The sequence below is a fragment of the Schistocerca gregaria genome, chromosome X (genome assembly GCF_023897955.1).
Source record: "Schistocerca gregaria isolate iqSchGreg1 chromosome X, iqSchGreg1.2, whole genome shotgun sequence".
NCBI lineage: Eukaryota > Metazoa > Arthropoda > Insecta > Orthoptera > Acrididae > Schistocerca > Schistocerca gregaria.
In genome coordinates, this window is record NC_064931.1 from 662,956,543 (window position 1) to 662,972,592 (window position 16,050).

Here is a 16,050-nt window from a genome sequence, read left to right on the forward strand (position 1 = left end):
ACGCTAAACTTACAGCGAGAAAACTTACTCGAAGTTGTTTGCCGTTAAAATGTGATGTCTTATCCCTGCGTTAGTGTGTCTTTATTAATTAGGTAAACGCAGTTCAGTGTCTCCTACGGATAAATAGTTAACGTTTCTGCAGTCGTCTTGTGGCGTGGTTCCTGCAGGTAACGCCGGGCACTCTGTGTTTGCCCGAGCGGTGCCGGGAGGCGCGTGAGCCGGTAGCGGCGGCGTCGGCGGCGACCGCCGTACAAAGGCACAATGAGTCCAATAAGTGACGTGGCGCGGAGATTTGTTGTGACAGCGGCGCGCTTTGCGGTTGACCGCAGGCCGGCGGCCCACACCTGCGGCGCGGCGGGGGGCGTGTCACCCGCTGGCCGCCTGGAATGTGGACCGGGCCCGGACCGGCCTGGACCCTGCCCTGACTCGTCGCCCACTGTCATTCTTTGTTTCTTAGTTTTGACAGCGGAGCCACCATTACCGCCTCCCCTGCAACCCCTACAAACGACACGCCCACTTGTGCATCAACTGTGTTTGCCTCTCACGTGTGGTCGTCTCATCTATCATCGTTATCATCTTCATTACCATCCTCGCGGCTATAAACAACGTTTATCCCCCAAGCTCGTCGTAACTGAGGCTGTCTCGAGACAGGAACCTCAGGACTATTCTCCCTCTCCAGATCATCACACCTTACTGGAGAGTGTAGTTTCTTTTCTTTATGTCTTTTCTGATATTTCTTTTCAGTTTTAAATATTTTCAGCGAGAAATTATAATATGCTAAATTCAGAAAGGACATCAGCCTTTCTGCCTACCAAGTGAGCCACTGCTGTTACATTTTGTTAGACAAGGCATTCCGCAGGCCGGGGTGGCCGAGCGGTTCTAGGCGCTACAGTCTGGAACCGCGCGACCGCTACGGTCGCAGGTTCGAATCCTGTTTTGGGCATGGATGTGTGTGATGTCCTTAGGTTAGTTAGGTTTAAGTAGTTCTAAGTTCTAGGGGACAGATGAGATTCGAAGTTAAGTCCCATGGTGTTCAGAGCCATTTGAACCAAGGCATTCCACGTAATTTGGACACTAATTTTTCGTAAACGATCAAAGATGTTGAAATACAGTTTTCGATAAGGACGGAAGAAAGTGAATAGGTTGTTGATTGGTTGGTTTATTCGGGGAAGGAGGCCAAACAGCGAGGTTATCGGTCCCATCGCATTAGGGGAGGATGGGGAAGGAAGTCGGCCGTGTCCTTTCACAGGAACCATCCTGGCATTTAGCTGAAGCGATTTAAGGAAATTACGGAAACCTAAATCAGGATGGCCGAATGCGGATTTGAACCGTCGTCCTCCCGAATGCGAGTCCAGTGTGCTAATTACTGCGCCACCTCGCTCCGTATGATGATGATATTGTTATGTACAGTTCATCGTTGTAACTCTGTTCTTTATTGAAGCGCTATGCAACTACTTCATTACTCAAATCAACTACGTACTTTTATAGATGTAAAAGACTAAAACTCAACTACAGGACTCGTTATTGTCTGATGTCATACTTATCGCAATACTATCTCAGATAAGTTGTGAGTTTATCTGTTTCTATCCTATTCAAGCCAGTGTGCAGTGAGCAGCGTAGGGTACATTGGGTGCTATTCTCATACACTATCTGATGAAAAATATCGGGACACTCCTATGTGATGCGCAGTTGACTGTTAGATGTCTTGAGACGCGGTCCCGCTAGAATGAAAGGACTATAGCGTTGTCAGTAGAAAAGCAGTAACAGCAGAATTGGGTGGTCAGGAGGGTCCAGTGAACCAGTCACAGGATGTCACTTGAATAAAAAAAAATCCACCAGCGACATTTCAACCCTTCTAAAACTGCTCACGTCGACTGTTGCTGGTGTAATTGTGAAGCAGCAACGCGAAGATACAACCACAATTAAACAAAGACCAAGCAGACCTCATATAGAGACGGACACGGGAAGTCGAGCAGTGCGGAAGACGGTTGTAAAAAATCCAAAAAAACAGCGGAAAGGATCACTAGTGAGTTCCATAATGCTTACAGCAGTCCAGCTGTGCAAAGACTGTGCGTAGGGATTTAAAAAAATGGTCGAGCGGCTGTTCATAAGCCACAAATTTCTGTAATCAGTGCTAAGCGACGCTTGATGTAATGTAAGGAGTGACGCCACTGGTCAGAGGATGATTTGGAGTGATGTATCACGCTTTATCTTGTGTCAATCCGATGTAAAGTTTTGGGCTTGGTAAATTCCTGGAGACAGTTACATGCCATCGTGCGAAGTACTAACAGTGAAGTGTGGAGGAGGCGGTGTTACGGTATGGGGTATTTTTCTTGGATAGGATGTGGTCCCCTCAGTGCTCTTAGGGAAAATTCGGAAGGATGTGAACAAATGTGGCTGCATTGTGTACTGTGTACAGCAGAGGAACAGTTCGAAAAAGATTATCGTTTCTATGAGTATGATAACACACTCTGATATTAAGTAGCATCATTGAGGTAATGGTTTGTGGACGATAACATTTCTGAAATGCAACGTTTCAGAGCGATATGAAATGGAACGAGCATATGAGGTCTGTGGTAGGGAACGCAATTAGACGCCTTTTGTTTATTGGGAGAGTTTTAAGAAAGATAGACCGCATATAAGACCCTCGTGCGACCTAATCTTTCACACTGCTCGAGAGTCTGGGTTCAGTACGTCAGGATAAAGAAGGACATGGAAAGAACTGTAAGTAGCGCTCTGTATGAAGATCACTGACGTGTGCTGTGTGCAGTCTGTGGCTGGTTGGAATATTCGCTATTGTAGTATTGGGCAGATGGATGGAAACAGCGCTTAGCGTTGCGCAGTTGGAGGTGAGGCGCCAGCAGTGGTGGATGTGGGGAGAGAGATGCCAGAATTGTCAGCGGACGATCTGGACGTGTGTCCGTCCATCAGAGAAAAGAAATATAAACAAATTTCCTTTTTCTGATGGACGCATATATATATATATATATATATATATATATATATATATATATATATATATATATATATATCCTTTTTCTGATGGACGGACACACGTCTAGATCGTCCGCTCCAAATTCTGGCATCTCTCTCCCCACATATATAATGGCTTTTCAACACTTTTAAGGTAAATACATTGTTTATTCTCTATCAAAATCTTTCATTTGATAACTATGCCTATCAGTAGTTACAATCTTTTATTTTGCTGGCAGTACTGGCGCTCGCTGTATTGCAGTAGTTCGAGTAACGAAGATTTTTGTGAGGTAGAGATTCATGATTGTTGTTGTTGTTGTGGTCTTCAGTCCTGAGACTGGTTTGATGCAGCTCTCAATGCTATTCTATCCTGCGCAAGCTTCTTCATCTCCCAGTACCTACTGCAACCTACATCCTTCTGAATCTGCTTAGTGTATTCATCTCTTGGTCTCCCTCTACGATTTTTACCCTCCACGCTACCCTCCAATACTAAATTGGTGATCCCTTGATACCTCAGAACATGTCCTACCAACCGATCCCTTCTACTAGTCAAGTTGTGCCACAAACTTCTCTTCTCCCCAATTCTATTCAATACCTCATTAGTTATGTGGTCTACCCATCTAATCTTCAGTATTCTTCTGTAGCACCACATTTCGAAAGCTTCTATTCTCTTCTTGTCCAAATTATTTATCGTCCACGTTTCACTTACATACATGGCTACACTCCATACAAATACTTTCAGAAATGACTTCCTGACACTTAAATCTATACTCGATGTTAACAAATTTCTCTTCTTCAGAAACGCTTTCCTTGCCATTGCCAGTCTACATCTTATATCCTCTCTACTTCGACCATCATCAGTTATTTTGCTCCCCAAATAGCAAAACTCCTTTACTACTTTAAGTGTCTCATTTCCTAATCTAATTCTCTCAGCATCACCGTACTTAATTCGACTACATTCCATTATCCTCGTTTTGCTTTTGTTGATATTCATCTTATATCCTCCTTTCAAGATCATGTCCATTCCATTCAACTGCTCTTCCAAGTCCTTTGCTGTCTCTGACAGAATTACAATGTCATCGGCGAACCTCAAAGTTTTTATTTCTTCTCCATGGATTTTAATACCTACTCCGAATTTTTCTTTTGTTTCCTTTACTGCTTGCTCAATATACAGATTGAATAACATCGGGGAGAGGCCACAACCCTGTCTTACTCCCTTCCCAACCACTGCTTCCCTTTCATGTCCCTCGACTCTTATAACTGCCATCTGGTTTCTGTACCAATTGTAAATAGCCTTTCGCTCCCTGTATTTTACCCCTGCCACCTTTAGAATTTGAAAGAGAGTATTCCAGTCAACATTGTCAAAAATTTTCTCTAAGTCTACAAATGCTAGAATCGTAGGTTTCATCTAAGATAAGTCGTAAGGTCAGTATTGCCTCACGTGTTCCAGCATTTCTACGGAATCCGAACTGATCCTCCCCGAGGTCGGCTTCTACTAGTTTTTCCATTCGTCTGCAAAGAATTCGGGTTAGTATTTTGCAGCTGTGACTTATTAAACTGATCGTTCGGTAATTTTCACATCTGTCAACACCTCCTTTCTCTGGGATTGGAATTATTATATACTTCTTGAAGTCTGAGGGTATTTCGCCCGTTTCATACATCTTGCTCACCAGGTGGTAGAGTTTTGTCAGGACTGTCTCTCCCAAGGCCGTCAGTAGTTCCAATGGAATGTTGTCTACTCCGGGGACCTTGTTTCGACTCAGATGTTTCAGTGCTCTGTCAAACTCTTCAATCAGTATCGTATCTCCCATTTCATCTTCATCTACATCCTCTTCCATTTCCATAATATTGTACTCAAGTATATCGCCCTTGTATAGACCCTCTATATACTCCTTCCACCTTTCTGATTTCCCTTCTTTGCTTAGAAATGGGTTTCCATCTGAGCTCTTCATGTTCATACAAATGGTTCTCTTATCTCCAAAGGTCTCTTTAATCTTCCTGTAGGCAGTATCTACCTTACCCCTAGTGAGATAAGCCTCTGCATCCTTACATTTGTCCTCCAACCATCCCTGCTTAGCCATTTTGCTTCCTGTCGATCTCATTTTTGAGACGTTTGTATTCCTTTTTGCCTGCTTCATTTACTGCATTTTTATATTTTCTCCTTTTATCAATTAAATTCAATATTTCTTGTGTTACCCAAGGATTTCTACTAGCCCTCGTCTTTTTACCTACTTGATCCTCTGCTGCCTTCACTACTTCATCCCTCAGAGCTACCCATTCTTCTTCTACTGTATTTCTTTCCCCCATTCCTGTCAATTGTTCCCTTATGCTCTCCCTGAAACTCTGTGCAACCTCTGGTTTAGTCAGTTTATCAAGGTCCCATCTCCTTAAATTCCCACCTTTTTGCAGTTTCTTCAGTTTTAATCTACAGGTCATAACCAATAGATTGTGGTCAGAGTCTACATCTGCCCCTGGAAATGTCTTACAATTTAAAAACTAGTTCCTAAATCTCTGTCTTGCCATTATATAATCTATCTGATCCTTGTACTATCTCCAGGGTTCTACATGTATACAACCTTCTTTCATGATTCTTAAACCAAGTGTTAGCTATGATTAAGTTGTGCTCTGTGCAAAATCCTACCAGGCGGCTTCCTCTTTCATTTCTTAGCCCCAATCCAGATTACCCTACTACGTTTCCTTCTCTCCGTTTTCCTACACTCGAATTCCAGTCACCCATGACTATTAAATTTTCGTCTCCCTTCACTATCTGAATAATTTCTTTTATTTCATCATACGTTTCTTTAATTTCTTCGTCATCTGCAGACCTAGTTGGCATATAAACTTGTACTACTGTAGTAGGTGTGGGCTTCGTATCTATCTTGGCCACAATAATGCGTTCACTATGCTGTTTGTAGTAGCGTACCTGCATTCCTATTTTCCTATTCATTATTAAACTTACTCCTGCATTACCCCTATTTGATTTGGTGTTTATAACCCTGTAGTCACCTGACCAAAAGTCTTGTTCCTCCTGCCACCGAACTTCACTAATTCTCACTATATCTAATTTTAACCTATCTATTTCCCTTTTTAAATTTTCTAACCTACCTGCCCGATTTAGGGATCTGACATTCCACGCTCCGATCCGTAGAACGCCAGTTTTCTTTCTACTGATAACGACATCCTCTTGAGTAGTCCCCGCCCGGATATCCGAATGGGGGACTATTTTACCTCCGGAATATTTTAGCCAAGAGGATGCCATCAGCATTTAATCATACAGTAAAGCTGCATGTCCTCGGGAAACATTACGGTCGTAGTTTCCCCTTGCTTTCAGCCGTTCGCAGTACCAGTTCAGCAAGGCCGTTTTGGTTATTGTTACAAGGCCAGATCAGTCAATCATCCAGACTGTTGCCCTTGCAACTACTGGAAAGGCTGCTGCCCCTCTTCAGGAACCACACGTTTGTCTAGCCTCTCAACAGATACCCCTCCGTTGTGGTTGTACCTACGGTACGGCTATCTGTATCGCTGAGGCACGCAAACCTCCCCACCAAGGGGCAAGGTCCATGGTTCATGGGGGGATAGATTCATGATAGGTATAGGTTATAGTCAGTCAGGGCCATTCTTTTGTGGGGATTATTGAAAGACAGATGGCGTTGCGCTAAAAATATTGTGTGTCAGTTTAGTGATAATAAGAATAAGTAAAGAGAGAAATGTCTGAGTACGTTCAGTTTTGCTCAACTGTTTGAAAATCAAATAACGTAGTAGTTACTAGCACAGTCATTCTATAATATTCCAAAGGGGACGTTTCTGAATTCAGAGGCGGGCTGCTAGATTTGTTACCAGTACGTTCGAAAAACACGCAAGTGTTACAGAGATGCTTTGGGAACTCAAATGGGAATCGCTGAAGGGAAGGCGACGTTCGTTAAGAGGAACACTGTTGAGAAAATTTAGAGAACCGGCACTTGAAGCTGACTCCAGAACGATTCTACTGCCGCTAACATACATTGCGCAGTATGTGGTAGACAATCGTTTTCCCTCACTCTGTTTGCGAGTGGAACAGGAAAGGAAATAACTCGTAGTGGTACAGGGTACCCTCCGCCACGCACAGTGTGGTGGCTTCGAAGTACATAAGTACATGTAGAAATGGAATGGCCCGCCCAGAGTCCCAACCTGACTCCAATGGAAACATTTTGGGATGAGTTAGATAGTAAACTTCGTTGCAGCCCTCTGCGTCTGCGTCCAACATCACTACCTTCTGTTGTTTTGGGCCGGCCGGGTTGGCCGAGCGATTCTAGGCGCTACATTCTGGAACCGCGCGATCGCTACGGTCGCAGGTTCGAATCCTGCCTCGGGCATAGATGTGTGTGATGTCCTTAGGTTAGTTATGTTTAAGTAGTTCTAAGTTCTAGGGGACTGATGACCTTAGAAGTTAAGTCCCATAGTGCTCAGAGCCATTTGTTGTTTTGGCTCTTGAGGAAAAATGGGCTGGCATTCCACCACAGACATTCAGACACTTCATTAAAATGTGTCCACAGCAGAGTTCAACAATAATAACGGCGCTGAGTGGACACACCCTGTATTAATGTCCAGTAATTAGTGTCCGTATACTTTTGATCTCATAGTGTATACTAATTAGCTACTTCCTGCGTGTAACGGAGGATATCGCCATCATATGCCTTGCATTCCTGTTCTCTTTGCGAACGATGGACGGGAAGAACAACAGTCGGTAATACTCAGCGTCAGTTCGAATTTCTTCGATTTTCCTTTCGTGGTCGTATTGTGTGATTTACTCTAAAGGAACTAATACATTTCCTGACACTTCTGAGAATGTACTATCGGAATTTCAATAAATTTCTGCGTCACACACAACAAATCTTCTAATGACAGCAGTGCATTTCCGATTGACGATTTTGGCATTTTCAGACCTACTACGATGTCCGACACTGTCGACTCAATAGTGCACTGTTGTTTTCCTTTCCCAGTCTGAGCTTATGGTCTGTCTCTAATGACCTTGCTGGCGGCGGAGCGCTTAACTCAAATCTTCGCCCTTTCTCTCAGGTCCGCAACACAATTACAGAACTGATACGATATTTCGTAAGATCGTATTTTGGTCACTTGGCGACGTAGTAGAGCATCAGAGGTGAAAAATATTTTCTAACCAGGCTTGGTACTTATCCCCAGCAATTCCACAGCCAATTTTCATTTAAAAATTCACTGCAATTATTAATCTCATTGTACGCATATTCCGTAGGGCTTTCGAGTGCCTAATGAGGTATCGTTCCACTTAAGAACCACAGTTGCTTCAATTTCGTCATTTAAAATTGTGAGTGTTGTCATACAGAAAGCAGCAAGATAAGAGTCAACGTCCTATAGATCAAGAGAGTCTGAATGGACGATGGTAGGGTTGGGAGTTCAAAATGGCTCTGAGCACTATGCGACTTAACTTCTGAGGTCATCAGTCGCCTAGAACGTAGAACTAATTAAACCTAACTAACCTAAGGACATCACACACATCCATGCCCGAGGCAGGATTCGATCCTGCGGGGTCGCTCAGTTCGGGTTGGAAGTCTCTAGTGATCATTTCAAAGGAATCATCCCATAATTTGCTGTGAGTTTCGTAAGGAAGCCGTAGAAACTAGCAGCTCGAAGTACGAGTGCCACCTCGCTCAGTTAACCAGGCTTTTTTCAGATCTTCACTTACTGAAAACCATTAAATACTTCGTGCTTGTCATATGAAATGTTATTCGTCTGCATCAATTCTGTCTTTTTGAGAAGATATTTATTTTCTTACATTTTGTGAAAATGGTTTTGAGTAACAAAAACAGAACCAAAAAAACAATTTTTAAAAGTTCAGAGCCATCAGCTAAGATCCCAGACGCACAGTCCGAGGTACATGTAGTTTCTACCATAGAAGTTATATTTTACCAAGAAAAATTACGGCAATCAGATTTCTTACTGACAAAATATGGAACATTACATAACTATAATCCTGCAATTTTTTGCTAGTTTATGGCACTCATGTGTATATCATCATTAGCTGGGGCACTCTTCTCAACGAATCAGTTAATTTACCCCATTTCATTTCGGTTCTATGTGTGTTATCTACCTAAGTGATGACCCCATAATCTTTCCTAACAACATCTTGAAGTAGCTAAACAATCGTTCCAGGAATGCTGGCATTTTATGTTGGGTTTACTTTCGTAAAATGTCGAGAATGAGCAGCATGTGACATATTTGCAATCAGATACTGTATTTCCTAACCTCATCTGCATTTCTCAACTTTAATACCAAGGTAAAACGCAAATTTCCTATGAAACTGAACGGGTTCTGTCGCGAACGATTCTAAAAGTGATAAGTCTTATTACTTTTACGTATTTATATCTCCGTGAAGTTCATAAATTTGTTTTCTCTACAATCAGATCGGGGCAACGGCCTTGCTGTAGTGGGTACACCGGTTCCCATGAGACCACCGAAGTTAAGCGCTGTCGGGCGTGGTCGGCACTTGGATGGGTGACCATCCTGGCAGCCATGCGCTGTTGCCATTTTACGGGGTGCACTCCGCCTCGTGATGCCAATTGAGGAGCTACTCGACCGACTAGTAGCGGCTTAGGTGAAGAATACCATCATAACGACCAGGAGAGCGGTGTGCTGACCCCACGCCCCTCCTATCCCCATCCTCCGCTGAGGATGACACGGCGGTCGGTGGCCCCGGTAGGCCACTCGTGGCCTGAAGACGGAGTACAATCCGGTCGAGAGATGCGATGGCTGAGACAGTGAACTCCTGTTTGAGGTATGTTTCATTGAAATTCTCATCCCGTTTCCTCTCTAAAACATTCCAGACAAAACTCATGGTATTCCCTTCTTCAAATTGATAATAGATTACTTCTTCCGATCTTCGCTACCTAATCTTAAGCTCGGTGTCTAATGACCTCGACATCGACAGGACGACAAAATTCAAACGTTTCCTATGTATGAACAGGAAGTACAGTTGAAAACTGATTTTTCCGAATTATATGACAGCAAAACTGTAAAAACTGCTCATGTAAGAAGAATTTATGAGGGGCGATATAAATGCTGAGGATCTCTCTTCCGACTCATGTTAGCCCTTACAACAGCCCGTTTCCATTGAGACATTAGTTTCTTTCTCCATCCTCATTCCCTTTACATACTAGATGCATCATTTAAAAAATATCAAGGATGTACATGTCAAATAGCCAAAAGTCTTAGCACAGTGTCTTGGTTTTAGCACCCAAGTTATAAGTATTTTACATTGTTTGACACATCGTCGTATATATTGAAGTGTATAATATCTGCAACCATTCTGTTCTCCATTTAACCTTCATTTTGCCTAAGCGTCAAAAAACATCATCTGAGTGATTTCACTGATAGTAGCATACGACGTGCTCAAATAACTTGGAATCCCCCGTCATCATCATCGCCGTTCCACCCCTTTTTTCTTTTGCCATGTTCTTACACCCATGCTGACTATTAAACCACTATTTGTTTGTGACTACTGTTGATACCGCGTTTTCTGAAAACAAACAGCATTTAGATCTTCAACAAAGACACCAGCCAATCGAATATTTTTTCTCTTTTAAATCGAGAACAAATTAGGAAGACAAAGTACGAAATAGTTAACGAGAAAACAATTGAGAAATTACGACATCTCGCTTATCTTGAAGTAGACTCAGGGTTGTAAAGACATCTGAAGTAGTCGGAAAGGTACACTGAAGCGCCAAAGAAACTGGTACAGGCAAGCGTATTCAAATACAGAGATATGTTACCAGGCAGAACACGGCGCTGAAGTCGAAAACTCCTGTATAAGACTACTAGTATCTGGCACAGTTTTTAGTACGGTTACTGCTGCTACAATGGCAGGTTATCAAGATTTGAGTTTGAACGTGCTGTTATAGACGGCGAACGAGCGATGGGAAACAGCATCTCCAAGGTAGCGATGAAATGGGGATTTTCCCGCACGACCATTTCATAAATGTACCTTGGATATCAGAAACCCGATAAAATATCAAATCTCCGACGTCGCTGCAGACGGTATAAGTTCCTGCAAGAAAGGTACCAACGACGACTGAAGAGAATCGTTTAACGTGACACAAGTACAACCCTTCTGCAAATTGCTGCAGAGCTCAATGCTGAGCCATCAACGAGTGTCAGAGTGCGAACTATACAACTAAACGTCATCGATATGGGCTTTCGGAGCTGAAGACCCACTCCTGTACCCTTGATAACAGCACGACACAAAGTTTTACGACTCGTCAAGGCCTGTCAACACCGACGTTGGACTGTTGATGACTGGCAACATGTTGCCTGGTCGGACGAGTCTCGTTTCAAGTTGTATGAGCGGTTGGACGTGTACGGGTATGGAGACAAGCTCGTGAATCCATGGACCCTGCATGTCAACAGGAGACTGTTAAAGCTGGTAGAGGCTCTGTAATGGTGTGGGGTGCGTGCAGTTGGAGTGATATGGGACCCTTGATACGTCTAGATACAACTCTGACAGGTGACACGTATGTAAGCATCCTGTCTGATCACCTGCAGCCATTCATGTCCATTGTGCATTCCTGCGGACTTGGGCAATTACAGCAGGACAATGCGACACCCCACATGTCCATAATTGCTACAGAGTGGTTCCAGGAAGACTCTTCTGTGTTTAAACACTTCCGCTGCCCACTAAACTCTCCAGAGATGAAAATTATTGAGCATATCGGAGATGCCTTGCAACGTACTGTTCAGAAGAGATCTCCACCCCCTCGTACTCTTAAGGATTTATGGACAGCCCTGCAGGATTCCTGGTATCAGTTCCCTCCAGCACTACATCAGACATTAGTCGAGTCCATGCCACGTCGTGTTGGGGCACTTCTACGTGCTCTCGAGGACTCTATACGATATTATGGTTCAAATGGCTCTAAGCCCTATGAGACTTAACATCTGAGGTCATCTAACTAACCTAAGGACATCACACACATCCATGCCCTAGGCAGGATTCGAACCTGCGACCTTAGCAGCAGCGCGATTCCGGACTGAAGCGCCTAGAAGCGCTCGGCCACAACGGCCGGCATACGATATTACCCAGGCCTACCAGTTTTTTTGGCTCTTCTGTGTATGAAAGATTTTATTCCAAAACTCTACCTCTTCGGTACCAATGTTTAAACTAAAGTCATTCTCTTCTTTCACGCTCAAGACAGAAAGTACTATCGTCAGCTAAGTCGTTAGAAACAGAATTAGGTTATGGTAAGTCTAAACGAAGCAAAACAGAGGCAATTCTTGCCATTTCTGACTACCAGGAAATATGAAAATGTGAGTTTTCATTGTAGTGACGAACAGCATCGATGAGGTGATAAACACGAAAAAATCTAAAATGTCTTGTTTTTACAGTTATCTGTAGTTTGCTTCGGCGTTTGATATTTTACCAGATTACCCCATGTTTATGAACCCCGAGAAGAGTCCCAGTGGTGACGACTCTAGACTCACACATGGAAGGTGCAGGGCTCAAATTTCCGCTTGGTCGTCCTCATTTAGGTTCTTCAAGGTTTTTGAGGGTCACTTGAGGTGGATGCCAGATGGTCCCTTATTCATGTCCAGTCCGAATCCGTGCTCTGTCTACAGGGTGTTACAAAAAGGTACGGCCAAACTTTCAGGAAACATTCCTCACACACAAAGAAAGAAAATATGTTATGTGGACATGTGTCCGGAAACGCTTAATTTCCATGTTAGAGCTCATTTTAGTTTCTTCCACCTACGGTCAATGGAGCACATTATCATGATTTCATACGGGATACTCTACATGTGCTGCTAGAACATGTGCCTTTACAAGTACGACACAATATGTGGTTCATGCACGATGGAGCTCCTGCATATTTCAGTCGAAGTGTTCGTACGCTTCTCAACAACAGATTCGGTGACCGATGGATTGGTAGAGGCGGACCAATTCCATGGCCTCCACGCTCTCCTGACCTCAACCCTCTTGACTTTCATTTATGGGGGCATTTGAAAGCTCTTGTCTACGCAACCCCGGTACCAAATGTAGAGACTCTTCGTGCTCGTATTGTGGACGGCTGTGATACAATACGCCATTCTCCAGGGCTACATCAGCGCATCAGGGATTCCATGCGACGGAGGGTGGATGCACGTATCCTCGCTAACGGAGGACATTTTGAACATTTTCTGTAACAAAGTGTTTGAAGTCACGCTGATACGTTCTGTTGCTGTGTGTTTCCATTCCATGATTAATGTGATTTGAAGAGAAGTAATAAAATGAGCTCTAACATGGAAAGTAAGCGTTTCCTGACACATGTCCACATAACATATTTTCTTTCTTTGTGTGTGAGGAATGTTTCCTGATAGTTTTTTCGTACCTTTTTGTAACACCCTGTATAATTACATTAAAGCCACGAGTCTTTAAACGCCGCGCGGGATTAGCCGAGCGGTCTAAGGGGCTGCAGTCATAGACTGTGCGGCTGGCGGAGGTTCGAGTCCTCCCTCGAGCGTGGGTGTGTGTGTTCGTCCTTAGGATAATTTAGGTTAAGTAGTGTGTAAGTTTAGGGACTGATGACCTTAGCAGTTAAGTCCCATAAGATTTCACACACATTTGAACATTTTGAGCCATTAAACTCTTACATTCCTTTCTTCGTTCCTTGCATCCTCATCGGTAATCTACACTCAGTTCTGGCTAGATCGTAGAGTTTGCCATTTACGTCTTTTATTAATCATACCTAACTAACTTATCCACCTTTATGAGAGACACTGCTTGAGTTTCCGCTTCGTTTAATTTATTCATAGACTGATAAATCTGAATTCTGGATATAGATTTTCCCTGAGATCTTCAACATGATACGTCATTAATTGGCTGGACACCTGTTCGACATTATTCTCTCATATATTTTATGGTTTCTTAAAAGCCATTCATGTCGTGATTTAGGAGCTCTTTACGTGAGGGCAAAACTGATCTGACGCCCATACTCTCCCATTCTGAACACGTTAGCAAGCTTGATTGAGGTCAATATTGATTAGAGGCTACGGGCTAACAACAATTATGTAAACAGCCGGTGAACCGTTAGGTTTGGAACAGAGAGGGTCTATACTGGGTTACCGAGCATTATCTCCTAGCCTTGTGTTTGTCTGATAAGCAGTCTGATATACAGCACTTGTAGAGAAGCGTATCTGAGCTGTTGAAAGAAGTCAGAGACGTACATTTAATTTAAGCGCAATAATGTGAAATGGCTTACAGTTACGAAGCAGTATTTCTTTGCACCGCTAAAACTAATTATAAAATAACCTAATACATTAAACTGAAGAGTTTCTGTGAAGATAATCCTTAGCGGAGTAGAAGAAGTTACTCAACAGAACGTTCTTTATAACACTTTTGAATTCCACCACATTAGCTACATGACATTTAATATAATCTGACAGGTTCTTGAATGCATATGTACCCATGTATCTGACTTTTTTGTGTAGAAATATTAACCTTTATTTTGGTTTTAGTCTCATATGGGAAGATAAACTCTGATAATGACAAAGGGCAATTAGTTGCCAAAATACCAAGTTTTTTAAGAGATCGTGCAGAGTGTTATAGAATTAGCACCATATATAATTCGTATAAAATCATTCCCTATTCTGAAATTACTGCCCCCAAACTATGATTCTATTACAGATTAATTAATGGAAATATATTGAATAACGTAACTGAACTAAGGCGCTTCATTGATTATTTTTTTTTAGCTCGTGGAGTCCTATCTGTGAAATAGCTAACTGTATCTGCTTTGTCCCATTCAGTGACAGTCAAAAATGTTCAAATATGGGTGATATCTTATGGGACTTAACTGCTAAGGTCATCAGTTCCTAAGCGTACACACTACTTAACCTAAATTATCCTAATAAATTATCCTAAGGACAAACACACACACCCATGCCCGAGGGAGGACTCGAACCTCTGCCGGGACCAGCCGCACAGTCCATGACTGCGGCGCCTTCAGACCGCTCGGCTAATCCCGCGCGGCCCAGTGATATTCCATTTGCCTTGAACCACTTGATGGTAGTTGACAGTTCGGTAACGGGAATGATACTTTTTTCATCCTTATACTTGTACTATTATCTGTAAAAAGCACAACGTTTGCATTTTCCGAAAGTCCAAATGTAAAAATCATTTACGTATATAAGGAACAGAGAACTCAAAACAGCATATCTAAGTGCTTCAATTTCAGAGCGCCCATTATTGTGTGAAATTGACACAGTCTGCGTTCTGTTATTCAAATAACATAAAAACCACGAACCTGCTGTGTTCACTATTCCACAATATTATAACTTTCGAATGAGAGCACATGGTTTACTCAATGAAAAGCCTTAAACAGATCATTATACATTCCCATTGGTAGCTCTTACTGATTCATCGCTTATAGCATAACACCTGTAAATACAGGTCGTTCAATTTACAATGCTCTTTGTAACCCAAACTACACTCCTGGAAATTGAAATAAGAACACCATGAATTCATTGTCCCAGGAAGGGGAAACTTTATTGACACATTCCTGGGGTCACATACATCACATCATAACACTGACAGAACCACAGGCACATAGACACAGGCAACAGAGCATGCACAATGTCGGCACTAGTACAGTGTATATCCACCTTTCGCAGCAATGCAGGCTGCTATTCTCCCATGAAGACGATCGTAGAGATGCTGGATGTAGTCCTGTGGAACGGCTTGCCATGCCATTTCCACCTGGCGCCTCAATTGGACCAGCGTTCATGCTGGACGTGCAGACCGCGTCAGACGACGCTTCATCCAGTCCCAAAGATGCTCAATGGGGGACAGATCCGGAGATCTTGCTGGCCAGGGTAGTTGACTTACACCTTCTAGAGCACGTTGGGTGGCACGGGATACATGCGGACGTGCATTGTCCTGTTGGAACAGCAAGTTCCCTTGCCGGTCTAGGAATGGTAGAACGATGGGTTCGATGACGGTTTGGATGTACCGTGCACTATTCAGTGTCCCCTCGACGATCACCAGAGGTGTACGGCCAGTGTAGGAGATCGCTCCCCACACCATGATGCCGGGTGTTGGCC

General features: G+C 43.1%; 1 pseudogene; it reads left to right on the forward strand.

The window, feature by feature from the left end:
• The first annotated feature begins 9,394 nt into the window (after positions 1 to 9,394).
• Positions 9,395 to 9,512, forward strand: LOC126299908 (5S ribosomal RNA; annotated as a pseudogene).
• The last annotated feature ends 6,538 nt before the right edge of the window (positions 9,513 to 16,050 follow it).